This window comes from Papaver somniferum, unplaced genomic scaffold (genome assembly GCF_003573695.1).
Source record: "Papaver somniferum cultivar HN1 unplaced genomic scaffold, ASM357369v1 unplaced-scaffold_132, whole genome shotgun sequence".
Lineage (NCBI taxonomy): Eukaryota > Viridiplantae > Streptophyta > Magnoliopsida > Ranunculales > Papaveraceae > Papaver > Papaver somniferum.
In genome coordinates, this window is record NW_020622381.1 from 22,418,534 (window position 1) to 22,433,069 (window position 14,536).

A 14,536-nucleotide genomic window follows, 5' to 3' on the forward strand; every position below is an offset into this window, starting at 1 on the left:
TGCCGAAATGTACAATTTATTCCTTGGGTTATTTATGTTGCTTTTTTTTTTCCTTGTATTTTTTTGTTTTTGTTTTGGTGTTTGGATTTTTTTATATCTTGAAATGTTCAATTTCGTGCATTAACATGAAAGTGTTGCCGCTAAATTTTGGGTCATTGTTTAACTAGCCAACATTTGTTTTTTTTTCCTTTTTTTGCGTTACACCTATGGTCCAGCTGGCCGGGCCACCCCAACCGACCTAGGTAATTAAATTAAATAGGAAATTAGATAAATATGAAAATATTCATTCCATATATCTCATGAGATCATAATTTATTTTAGTTTGTTATGTTCGTTATGTATATTAGATTAAAAAGGAAATTAGATAAACATGAAAATATTCATTCCATATCTCCTTATATTGATAGAATATTCGATGTAAATACCAAAGAATATGTGATTTAAGATAATGATGGAAAACCTAAGAAATTAGGGTTTTCCTTAGAAATATGTATAAATTACACCAAGCATAGAAAAAAATTAACATAGAGTATTAAGAGGAAAAAATGAGTTCTGCTAAGAGGGACTGTAGAGATGAAACTGAAGAGAGGATCCAAAAATGTCCTCGACTGATGGCTGGTCCTCGTAAATTGAGGATTATCATTACTGTGGACGGAATAACTACTGTTCCTGGTGTTCCTCTCGACGCTGTAATTAGTTATGTTGTCAGTAGTGTTGAAATAATGATGTTCCTATTTATGCTGATGTTATTCCTGGTGTTCCTCTGGACGCTGTAATCAGTAGCGTTGAGGATGCTGATGTTCCTGCTTATGCTGATGTTCCTACTGTAAATGATGATGCTCATGTTTCTATTATTGAAATTATTGATGAAGATCGTCCCGATGTTCCGGATATGGCAGATAATCCAAAAGTTAACAAGCATGTGGAGCCCGATGAAGCAGAAAATGACAAATCTGAGGATGACAAGGCGCCCAAGCCTGCTGGTTGGAGCGATCAGGTTCACCTCAGCATTGCAAGAAGAATTGTTTGAAGATGGGGGATGGTTCATTTGATATGTTTTTTTTTGATGATATGGTTTGATTTATCGATTTCATTTTGTGGACGCTTTGAAAGTTGTTTTCGTTTCTTGTTTCGTTTGCTAATTTTGTCATTTAGAAGAAGGTGATGTTTATGAATTCTTTTATTATCTAGGTATTGGAATCATGAAATAAATCAGATAATTATTTACAAGTTCATAGAGTTTACAGAATGCAATATACTCTTGCAAATTTATTTATTTATGAGGTGTGCATTCTTTTGGAAAAATAAATATAATTAGCTGAAAGAACGGAGGAAATGTAGAAAAATACAGTTTCCCCCCTATAAACAATAAGAATCAATTTATCACTTTAGGTCTGATCTTATTATCTCCTTGCCAATACTTTTAACAAAAATACGAGTTTGAACAAGTAAAGTGCTATTGAAAGTAAAGTACTGCTGTACGACGATGTTAATGATAATGATCTTTGCGTGGAATTGGATGAGAATGAGGAACCAGACTAATCTGACAAAGAACCAGACTCATCTAACAAGTTCTTTGCTTTTTAAACAGGGTTTTTGATGACCATTTTGTTTTCAGTGGTGGTTTTATTTATTTTTTAAGTACTGCACTAGATGGAGGCTTTTTACGCTGATAGATAGGTTGACATTTATGTGATGAATGATTCACGTTGAACCTTATGTTTTCTGGAAATGATGAACATGAAAATGGATGGGTTTAGTTTATTTATCTTTATTATCTTACTGTATGATTAGAATAATACGTTTCCTACATAGGTGCCACTAATAATTCATACGTTTCCTCCCTAAACCAAGAATAATACATGAGACAACCCAGCTTAAAATTATTAACGTAAATATTATTCGAAATAGGAAAGTACTTTTTTTCTATAGCCTTTTCTCGAGTTGGTTAGAGATAGGAAACAAAATTTCGAAAATTTTGGGAAACAATTTTATCATAATTGTCTACGATATATTCTCTCATAAAATAAGGAAACTAACCATATTGGTTACACATCAAAAATTTGGAAATAAAAAAAGAAAAACACCAAAAATCTTTTGTTTGGCAGGTGATTTTTTACTGGGCGGGATGATTTCAAAAGGAAAATCAATTCCCGCCTGATGGTTTGGTTAAATTCCAAAAAGGAAAAGAAAGATGAGTTCGATCTACTTTTTCAGTTTTTATTACTCGATTCATTCTCTCTATGAAATCATATTTCTACTACTATCGTCTCTAATCTTTACAAGGAACCTACCTCTTCAGAATCGATCTTTGTTGTTGGTATTATTTCTACAACCCATTATCGAATGAGTATTAAATTGATGTTAGATTTTTTGTTCGATCTCATGGAATCAGATGTTAGATCTTATAGGTTTACTAGTTAAAGCATGATTAGGGTTTTTATTCTAGCACTTCTTCTAGGTTTACTAGTTAAAGCATGAGTAGGGTTTTTATTCTATTACTATCTCTAATCTTTACAAGGAATCTACCTCTTTAAACTCGATCTTTGTTGCTGGTAACATTTCTACAACCCATTATCGAATGAATATTAAATTTATGTTAGATTTTTTGCTTGATCTCATGGAATCAGATGTTAGATCTTATAGGTTTACTTGTTAAAGCATGATTAGGGTTTTTATTCGGCTGTATCAAAGAACAAGTTAATGGCAATCACGGGTTGTACGATGAGATGTGATTTCATTTTGTTACAACAATAATATTTTAGGCTTAAGTTACATGCATGAACTATTATAAGATTTAGGTAAGGATCTTTCTTTCATGTTACTTAGTTAGGCTTTACTAGTTAGTTAGGTTTTACAAAATAAAAATAAAATAAAAAACTTAACGATGCTAATTTTTTTCTAGGGTTTTTGTTATTGTTTGGGTTGGATTTTGATTGAGAGTTAATAACTCTACTTTGATCGACGATGTTGTGTCAATCATATTTATATACAAGGATTCTCAAGATTTAATCATTTGAGTCTCTGTTATTTGGCGAGCCTGTAACGTCTGTATTTTAAGTTGCCACTTTTAATAATACCATGTTGCTGGTTGGCCAATTTGACTATATCTTCAAGCTAAAAATGGATAATCATTATCTGGTGCTTTAGTGCTCTTGGCTTTTGTAACAAAAAGTTATATAAGACCGTTTAACCGGTACCTTTCGCTTTGTGGATAACACAATAATCATGAAGAGATTTTGTGTGTTGCAGTGATGTTTTAGCCTCAAGTTACATGCATCACTGAGTTCATGTTTGTTTTCTTTTAATATAATAGAAAATAGGTGTAACACATGTTGCCTATCCTGTTAGGTTTAGCTAATATTTTCCAAAATAAGCTCAAATTCCTAACTGAGATGCACATACCTACACAACTTTTGTCATGGCAGAAGATGATGATTACGACCAATGGAGGGAATCAGATGTTGAGGGGGATTCTGATGAAGAAACGGTGGATTTAGATGAGAGTCATGATGACATTGTACAATCAGATGACGATGATGGTGGAGATATGCTCCACACTGCTAGATTTGAAGACTTAACAGGTAAGGTGCGAAATCTTGTACTTACTTGTTTCTACTTAAACATCACATGGTTTCATATGTTGCCTCAGTTATTTCCAGAGTAAGAAGATTTGGAGGTGTTAGAAGAAAAAGAATTGGAAAATGCTCCAGAAGCAGAAAAGCAGCCACAACAAGAAGACTCTACAGAAATGATCATAAAAGAGAGGGGAATGACAAGAATGTTGAAGCTGCATAGAGACTTCTCGATAAAAGATGCCAAAAGAAGGGATATTGAATTTGAAAAAATGTTCCAGCTTATTGGTAACCATAGAATTGAATTCAGTAGTTACCTAGGTTATTTGGTCCGTGATATGGTTGGCATAAAACATTTATGTTGGAAGGAAGTCCCTTCAACAACAAAAGAAAATATGTGGGAGAAAATTCTGGTATGCAAATGCGGTTACCAATTCGTCGTTTTTGTTGTCTAACTGTGAGTCTGTGATTAACATACGTTAGATGTTATTGCAGCTTCATTATGAGGTGCCCCATGAGCTGAAGCGAGTGGTCATGAAGCGTCTACATGTTCAACCGCGGGACTTCAGAAGGAAATTGTACAACAATCATGTAAAACCCTTCCTGGAAATGCCGCACAAACTAAGAACTTTCCCCAAAAAGTACGAAACGGTAATGAACCAAGAGAACTGGGAAAATTACCTTAATCATGTACTAAAATCGGTTATATTTAAGGTATGGAATACACATTGATTTTTCTGATTTTGTGTTTCGTTCTTATTGTCTATCCCAGCATACCAATGAAATTATTTTTATTTCCTCTGCAAGAAAAATTCGGAGAGGGGAAAAAAGGAAATATCACAATCCAAGTTCCCACATCGGACGGGACGAGGAGGATACTCGGGATTAAAACTAAAATTAGTAAGTTTGTTGTCTTATTTATTATACACTGCACAGTAAAACTGGCCATATCAGATACTTCTGCTTTGTATGTCGACTTGCGTGTCTCATATATGCAGAAACTTAAAACGGTATAGGGATGTGTCCTCTTACACCAATCTGTAATTTTGTCACATTAGACGCTTTGGAATAGGTTTTCTGTTTTACACAGTTAATATTTGTGCGGATGTAAATCCTTACTTGTTTCTGGTAACTACTAGGTCCAAAGCAGAAATGTTGCCGAAGAAGATCTTGAAGACCGGTGCTTCATGTGGGCAAGAGCACGCGAAAACAAAGACGGAATTGTTCCAGACGAGTTTTTCAGGAAGAAGACATCTGAAGTTGTGAGAAAACAGAAAGTTTACAGTCCTCATGTTTTTAACCAAAGTAAGTGCACAGTAATTGCGCAAGGTTTAAATCAGAATTTAACACATTATTTGAACAGGAAGAGAAGCGGAAGATTATTCGAGAGGGAACTCTAACGGTTGGTCATAAAGAGGATTCCCTAACAGTTGCGATCAGCCCGGATAAGGGTGGACGTGTCAAGGGGGATGGATTTGGCGTGACGGCAACCCTTTACTTTCCAAATGGAAGAAAACCAAGACACTCGAAAGGGAACGATGAACTGCGTGAAAAGCTGAAAGCTAAGGAGAAAGAATTAGAGTCTACTAAAAATGCTATCAGAGATTGACAGATAACTTGTTATCTCAAGGAGTCGACATTGCGAAAATTGTGGGCAACAATATCAGCAAGTCTGGAGGAGAGGTAAGTGAACCGAGTTTTGATTAGATTGTGTAATTTTTTGAAAAAATTGGCAGACAGTATCTGATTTTTCAAACAATGTGTTCAACTACAGTCACAGGATGCAGGACCTATCAACGCCTCCAATCGATCTAAGAATAACATAGGTCCAGAATCAGTTAAGTAACTTCAAAAAAAAACATGGGAAATCCGGTCCGCAGAAGTCATCTGAAAGCACCAAAGGGTCCGCGAAGCGGGTCTCTCCTTGTACTAAAACGCCGACCGTTTCAACTGAATCCCAGCCGTCTTTAGTATCAAAAAAGAAGTCTTCGTCTCCTTCATCCACTGGGGAATCTCAGAATGTGCCATCTAAAAAAGTTACCATTGATGTATGGTTTTCCAACGCGTTTAAATTTTGAATCTTCTATTTACTATCTCTCATGCGCCTTGTGTTTCTGCAGGGCACAGGATGCAAACTTTGGTTTGGAGAAAAGGAAAACATTGTTGCCATTGGTAGAGCTTACTCTTCAAAGAAGGTATCTTATAAAATGAAGTCAGGAATGACGGGTGAGGTTACATGCTATAGCGTCATGGTTAGTGAAGTACTAAATGAAACCATCAAATTACCCTTTGGCACATCTTCTGGGATAAAAACTTTAAAAGATGTTGGTGATGCTGAAATTTGTTGGCCATCAAATCAAACCATCTTGGATCAAAAGGTTGGTTGCCATGCTTGTTTGCTTTATTAACTCATTGGATATGTTTTTACACAAACCAGTTTTATATATATATCTTATTTGATATAAGAGACAAATATGTTATCAGCTATATGAACCACGGACGTTAGTGTATATTTTAGAGAACCTTATAGAACGAGATATGTGGTTAGCTATTTGATTGTGAGTCAGTTGTGCATTTTTATTAAACGGTTTCATTGCAAAAACAAGGTACAACTTTCATTTCAATTTTCTGATGCAGGTAAGTCAACCAAAACATTCTGAGGCTGTGAAATCACCGGATCTACTCAACGGAAGCCAATCTCGTATCGCAATATCTGAAAGAGTCCCGAAGGTATGTGTTTTAAACCAGTTACATGATCGTAAGACCATATGAGTCTGAAATATGCGATCAACTACTATATGAATCACATATGCTAGGGTGTATTTTGGAGAACCTTGTATATTTTTTACTTATTCATCCGTGTCTTCGCATTCACGGTGGAACTTGGCATATTTGTCACCCGAATATGGAATATTACTCTACTGTTGCAGGTAAGTCAACAAAATTCGGGGAAACATACTCTGGATGTGACATCAAAAGATCCACCTAGTCGGAGCCAATCTGAGATCACGACAAATAAAGAAGTTTCTTTGGTATCTGTTTTATTTTTACATGCATTTTAAATCTCAATTTGTTTTGAAGTTTTCGCTTGAAGATTTTCATATACCATATATTTCCGCAAGGTAGAAAGTGCAACCTTTTTGACGAGTTGTCTAAGGCAAACGTCCTTGCTAGAGGTAGAGCTTTTCTGTTAACAGGAAAACAATAATTACATGGAAAGGATGGGTTGAGTGTTGATTGTCACAAAATCCTGATTGATGAAGTAATAAAACCGAATTTCTGTCTACCCGTACGATTTGCTGGTATGGAAACATTAGGGCAAACTTTTGGAAAAGCGATTCCTTGGCCAAAGTATGGTGTTCAGTTTACCGAGCCTGCTAAGAAGGTTAGTTGCTTGGCTTGTTTGATTTGTACGTCGAATATACATAAACCAGTCTATCAACTATATGAATCACCGATCCAAGTGTAAATTAGAGAACCTAGAAAAATAGAAACATGTGTAACTTTCAAAAGTAACTAATAAATCTTTTAATCTTATGCAGAACCCTACCAGTAATTCATAACCAACTACTTCTCTACGGAAGTCTCCTTCACGTAGCAATCCTTCTGATGGATCTAAGAAGCAGTTTCCTAATCTTATGCAGAACTCTACCAGTAATTCCCAATCAAATACTTCAATATCTCTAGAGAAGTCGTGCACATCAACGACAGAACATCTTGATAAGACATCTAATGGAGTATGTTTTTTTTTTCTTCGTAAATCTATATTGCTAATTCTAGATTCTTCTTTTTATATGATGTTCATATGCCGTATCTCCGCAGAAAGCAAAATACGACTTTTGGAATGGATCTAGGGGAAACGTCGTTGCTAGAGGCAGTATTTTACCTATGGTGCCTAACCAGAAAATACATGGACAAGATCTTCCTAGTAACTGTTATGCTGTCAATATTCAGGAGGTTATAGTTCCATCGTTCGTGTTAACCGAACCAAGTGGTGAGTTTAAGTTATTAGGGGAAGTTAAAGATGGTTTTATGGCATGGCCGAAAGATAACTGTTCCATCTCTGATGACAAGGTTAGTTTCTTAGCTCTTTTACTTTGTTAATCAAGTATATAAATAGTTTTACATAAATCGTGTATTCAGTTCGATGAAAGAATAAGTACGAGATACAAATATATTAACACCTAAATAGAACATGAATGCCAATGTAGATTTGAAAATTGATATTTGGTTACGGATTTTATCATGGGCGTCAGCTGTGAAAAATGTCGCGGCCTTCAGTGAAGTTGGCTTTATTACATTATTGGAAAAATGACTTTTGTCTGTCTCTTGTTGAGAATTCACATGACAGACGAATTCGCCTTGGATTTAGAATATATATATATATATATATAGTACATTTAATCTCTTGCTGCAGGAAACTCCACAGCATGGAAAACCTCATGAGCAACCAGAACCAGTTTTAGATTCTGAGAAGAAATTGGATAGTGAAAAACTGAATGAGGAGCACCTAGCAGTCAATCCACATTCGGGGAGTCATGCAGCCTCTGAAAAGATTTCTCAGAAGACTAAAAAGGCGCAGAGAAGGTTATATGTACCAACTGTGCAGAAGACATTGCAACTTTCAGCTGCGCACCAGAGGAAGACAAGGTTTGGCACGTCGAGAATGTCACAACCTGATCCATTGCATGCAGAGACACCACCATCAAAAAAGTTGAAGAAAAACTGATGATTTTTGGATAAATGCTCATCTAACAAGCTCTTTGCTTTTTTAAACAGGGTTTTTGATGTGTGAACTTTTAGTTTACGTATTTTTTAAGTACTGCACTAGATGCATGCTTTTTACGCTGATAGATAGGTTGACATTTATATGATGAATGATTCACGCTGAATTTTTATGTTTTCTGGAAATGATGAACATGAAAATGGATGGGTTTAGTTTATTTATCTTTAGTAGCTTGCTGTATGATTGATTACCAATCCAGATGAACCATGGGTTGTTATTATGAAGGAAAAATATTTTCATGTTGTTAATCCTTTAACTGATATTGTGAACAAACAGGGGTCTTGGATTTGGCAAGGCATATGCACAGTCTTGAATATAATTAAAATACACTACATATGGGAGATAGGTGATGGTACTTCTGTGCAAATTTGGAAAGATACTTGGATTCCAAATATGCACAGACCTCCAGATAGTCATTTTAGCTCTTTTAATATGAAAACTGTGAATCAGCTGATTGACCAAGACTCTAAGTCTTGGAATTCTGATATTTTGAATGCTTTGTTTGATGAAGATACTGTTAAAAGGATTACTGACATAAGAATTGCTATTGCAGGTAAAGATAAGCTGAGATGGGAGCCTTCCAACAATGGAATGTTTACTATAAAATCTGCTTACAATGTCATCTTGAATGAAAACTTAGCTACTAAGCCAACTAAGAACAACTTAGACATCTGCTGGAAATCCTTTTGGAGATATAAGCTACCTCCCAGAATTCAGTAATTTATATAGAAATTCCTACATGGTTGCATTACTACTAAACATAGACTTGCTAGGTTCACTAAACATAAATATAGTAGATGTGCTATTTAGTGGTAACCCTGAAATTATTCAACATCTGTTCTTTGATTGTCATCATGTCAGACATATATGGGATTCAGTAGACTCTATATTATCTACTATCCTCCAGGGTCTAGACTTAGAAAATTGGGTAAGTGGTTTCTTTCTAAAGGCAAACAATGGTATTCCCAAGGATTTTAGTCTGTATGAGAGCGCCAGTTTCATTTTGTGGCTAACCTGGAAGGATAGATGTGATACAGTTTTTGAAAACAAGCCATTTAACAGTACATTGTTATAAACAATATTGTCAGGCAGATTGAGGACTGGAAAAGGGATAAAAGTATGCAAACTAGTAGCAACAGTGCTTTCATAATAATTGATAAGAACTGGAAGGCTCCTATAGATGATATATACAAATTGAATTTTGATGCTTCCTATATTGATAAAACTGTATTATCAGGATGAGGACTGATTTGTAGAGATTCTGTAGGAAACAACCATGGACTGCGAGGAGGTGCATCTCTAGCCATTGATCCAGAGCAAGCTGAAGCGCATTCTCTCCTAGAAGCAGTACAATGGGCTCACAGTAAGGGATGGAGAAAAATTCACTTGGAAGGAGATTGTCACAATGTTATAGCAGCTGTGAATGGGAAGGCTACAACAGTTAAATGGACAATATATAATTTAATCCATGATGCATTAGTTATATTAAGTTATTTTGATTCTTGGGTTTGCACTTATGCCCATAGGGATGCAAATCATATTGCAGACTCTATAGCAAAGTATGCAAGAACTCAAACAATTTGCTTTTGTTGGTTTAATAATCTGTCTGTATGGATCAATCTTCTGATTCAACAGGATAAAAACAATATGTAAGCTTGCTTATCAATATATTTATTCTTTCCTATTAAAAAAATACTGTATGATTAGAAGAATACGTTTCCTACATAGGTGCCACTAATGATTCATACGTTTCCTCCCTAAACCAAGAATAATACAGGATACAACCCAGGTTAAAAATTTTAAGGAAAATATTATTCGAAATAGGAAAGTAATTTTTTTCTATGGCCTTTTCTCGAGTTGGTTAGAGATAGGAAACTAAATTTCGCAAATTTTGGGAAACAATTTTATCATAACTGTCTACGATATATTCTCTCATAAAATAAAGGAAACTAACCATATTGGTGACACATCAAAACTTTGGAAATAAAAAAAATAAAAACACCAAAAATATTTTGTTTGGCGTGCGATGAAAATGAATTTTACTGGGCGGGATGAATTCAGAAGGAAAATCAATTCCCGCCTGATGGTTTGGTTAAACTCCAAAAAAAAAAGAAAGATGAGTTCGGTCTACTTTTTCAGTTTTTATTATTCGATTCATTCTCTCTTTGAAATCATAATTATGCTACTATCTCTAATCTTTACAAGGAACCTACCTCTTCAGACTCGATCTTTGTTGTTGGTATTATTTCTACAACCGAATATTAAATTGATGTTAGATTTTTTATTCGATCTCATGGAATCATATGTTAGATCTTATAGGTTTACTAGTTAAAGCATGATTAGGGTTTTTATTCTATTACTTCTTATATGTTTACTAGTTAAAGCATGATTAGGGTTTTTATTCTATTTTTACTATCTCTAATCTTTACAAGGAACCTACCTTTTCAGACTCGATCTTTGTTGTTGGTATTATTTATACAACCCATTATCGAATGAATATTAAACTGATGTTAGATTTTTTGTTCGATCTCATGGAATCAAATGTTAGATCTTATAGGTTTACTAGTTAAAGCATGACTAGGGTTTTTATTCGGCTGTATCAAAGAACAAGTTAATGACGATGAGAGGTGATTTTATTTTGTTACAACAATACTGTTTTAGGCTTAAGTTACATGCATGAACTATTATAAGATTTAGGTAAGGATCTTTCTTTCATGTTACTTAGTTAGGCTTTACTAGTTAGTTAGGTTTTACAAAACTTAACGATGATAATTGTTTTCTTGGGTTTTTGTTATTATTTGGGTTTGATTTAGATATAACTCTACTTTGATGGACGATGTTGTGTCAATCATATATATATATATATAAGTCTTCTAAAGATTTAATCATTTGAGTCTCTGTTACTTGGGGAGCCTGTAACGTCTGCATTTTATGTTGCCACTTTTAATGATACCATGTTGCTAGTTGGCCAATTTGACTATCATATTCAAGCTAAAAATGGATAATCATTATGTGGTGCTTTAGTACTCTTGGCTTTTGTAACAAAAAGTTATATAATACCATTTAACCGGTACCTTTCGCTTTGTGGATAGCACAATATTCATGAAGATATTTTGTGTGTTGCAGTGATGTTTTAGCCTCAAGTTACATGCATCAATGAGTTCATGTTTGTTTTCTTTTCATATAATAGAAAAGAGGTGTAACACATGTAGCCTATCCTATTAGGTTTAGCTAATATTTTCCAAGATAAGCTCAAATTCCTAACTGAGATGCACGTACCTACACAACTTTTGTCATGGCAGAAGATGATTACAACGTGCCCCCAGAGGAGGACCAATGGGATGATGAGGTGGATTCTGATGGTGGCCATAGAATTAAATTCAGTAGTTACCTAGGCTATTTGGCCCGTGATATGGTTGGCATAAAACATTTATGTTTTATGGAAGTCCCTACAACAACAAAACAAAATATGTGGGAGGAAATTCTGGTATGCATATGCGCTTATCAATTCGTTGTTTTTGTTGTCGAACTGTGAGTCTGTGATGAACATAAATTAGTTGTTATTGCAGTTTCATTATGAGGTGCCCCATGAATATAAGCAAGCGGTCATGAAGCGTCTAGCTGTTCAGCTGCGGGACTTCATAAGGAAATTATACAATAATCATGTAAAACCCTTCCTGGAAAGACCGGACAAACTAAAAACTTTCCCTAGAAAGTACGAAACGGTAATGGACCAAGAAGACTAGGACGAATACCTTAAGTATGTACTAGAATCGCCTATATTTAAGGTATGGAATACACATTGCTTTTTCTAATTTGTGTTTCGTTCTTATTGTCTATCCCAGCATACTAATGAAATTATTTTTATTTCCTCTGCAAGAAAAATTCGGAGAAGGGAACAGAGGCAATATCACAATCCAAGTTCCCACATCGGACATGACGAGGAGGATACTCGGGATTAAAACTAAAATTAGTAAGTCTGTTGTCTTAAACCAGTTACTTGATCTTAAACCATATGTCTGAAATATGATATCAACTATATGAATCACGGATGCTAGGGTATAATTTGGAGAACCTTGTATATTTGTTACCTATTCAATTCATCAGTGTCTTCGTATTCATGGTTTAAGAAGCAGTCTCCTAATCTTATGCATAACTCTACCAGTAATTCCCAACCAAATCCTTCAATATCTCTAGAGAAGTCGTGCACATTTATGGAAGAACTTATGGATAAGACATCTAATTGAGTACTTTTTTTATTATTTTTTTCTTCGTAAATATATTGCTAATCCTACCATCTTCTTTTTATATGATGTTCATATGTCGTATCTCCGCAGAAAGCAAAATACGACTTTTGGAATGGATCTAGGGGAAATGTCGTTGCTAGAGGCAATATTTTTCCTAAGGTGCCTAACCAGAAAATACATCGACAAGAGCTTCCTGAACACTGTTATGTTGCAAATATTCTGGAGGTCATAGATCCATCATTCGTGTTAACGGAACCAAGTGGTGAGTTTAAGTTATTAGAGGAAGCTAAAGATGGTTTTGTGGCATGGCCGAAAGATAATTGTTTCATCTCTGATGACAAGGTTAGTTTCTTAGCTATTTTGCTTTGTTAATCAAGTATATAAATTGTTTTACGTAAATCAATCGTGTATTCAGTTTGATTAAAGAATAAGTACGAGATAGAAATATATTAACACCTAATGGAACATGAATGCCAGTGTAAATTAGAAAATTGATATTTGGTTATGGATTTTATTATGGGCGTCAGCTGTGAAAAATGGCGCGGCCTTCAGTGAAGTTGGCTTTATCACATTGGTTGGAAAAATGACTTTTGTCTGTCTCTTGTTGAGAATTCATATGACAGACGAATAATTCATATGACAAACGAATTCGCCTTGGATTTAGAATATATATATAATACATTTAATCTCTTGCTGCAGGAAACTCCACAACATAGAAAACATCATAAGCAACCAGAACCAGTTTTAGATTTTGAGAAGAAATTGTACAGTGATAAACTGAATGAGGAGCACCTAGCAGTCAATCCACATTCGGGGAGTCATGCATGCATCCTCTGAAAAGCTTTCTCAGAAGCCTAAAAAGGCGCAAAGAAGGTTATATACACCAACTGTGCAGAAGGCATACCAACTTTCAGATGGGCAACAGAGAAAGACAAGGTTTGGCGCGTCGAGAATGTCACAACCTGATTCATTGCATGCAGAGACACCACCATCAAAAAAGTTGAAGAAAAACTGATGATTTTTGGATAAATGCTCTTTAATATTATTTTTTGCAAACTGTTAGACCAAAGCTCAACATTTTTTACTGTGTTATTAATAATAATATGAATTTTCGGCATATATGAATTTCAGATTTAACCACAAGTTATAAAGTATATAAGAGAATTAGGATAGTTCCAAGTGGATGGTTTAGATGCGCCATATCTGAACGGCTTAAAGGCGTCACACGCGTAATATACACGCTTCGAGATTAATTGGCGTGGCTAAACATAACATAAAGACACATTAAGCAGATATAAATTGGTGTGGCTAAATATCATATAAACCCACGCTATATGGCGTGTCTATAGGTTCTCCGATGAACGGCTCCCAACGTTACATGTGGACGGTCAACGTTACATCTGAACGGTCAATATTGCATCATCTTAAACGAGATTCAATGGTACCTAATACAACCACGTGGATGAAGGTAATTGTAAATTGGCGTGGCAAAATATCACATATAGCCACACTATATGGCGTGTCTATAGGTTCTTCAATGAACGGCTCACAACGTTACATGTGAACGGCGTAGGATGCATATAATTTAACGGTCAATATTGCATCATCTAAAATGAGATCCAACGATTCCTAATACGGCCACGTGGATCAAGGTAATTGTAAATTGGCGTGGCTAAATATCACATATAGCCATGCTTTTTGGGGCGTGTCTATAGGAAATCAGTGAACGGATCACAACGTTACACGTGGAGTATGAAGGATGCATATAATTGAACGGTCAATATTTCATCTTGAATGAGATCCAACGATTCCTAATATGGCCACGTGGATCAAGGTAATTTTAAATTGGCATGGCTAAATAACACATATAGCCACGCTATATGAGGCGTGTCTATAGGATATCTAATCAACGGCTCACAACATTACAT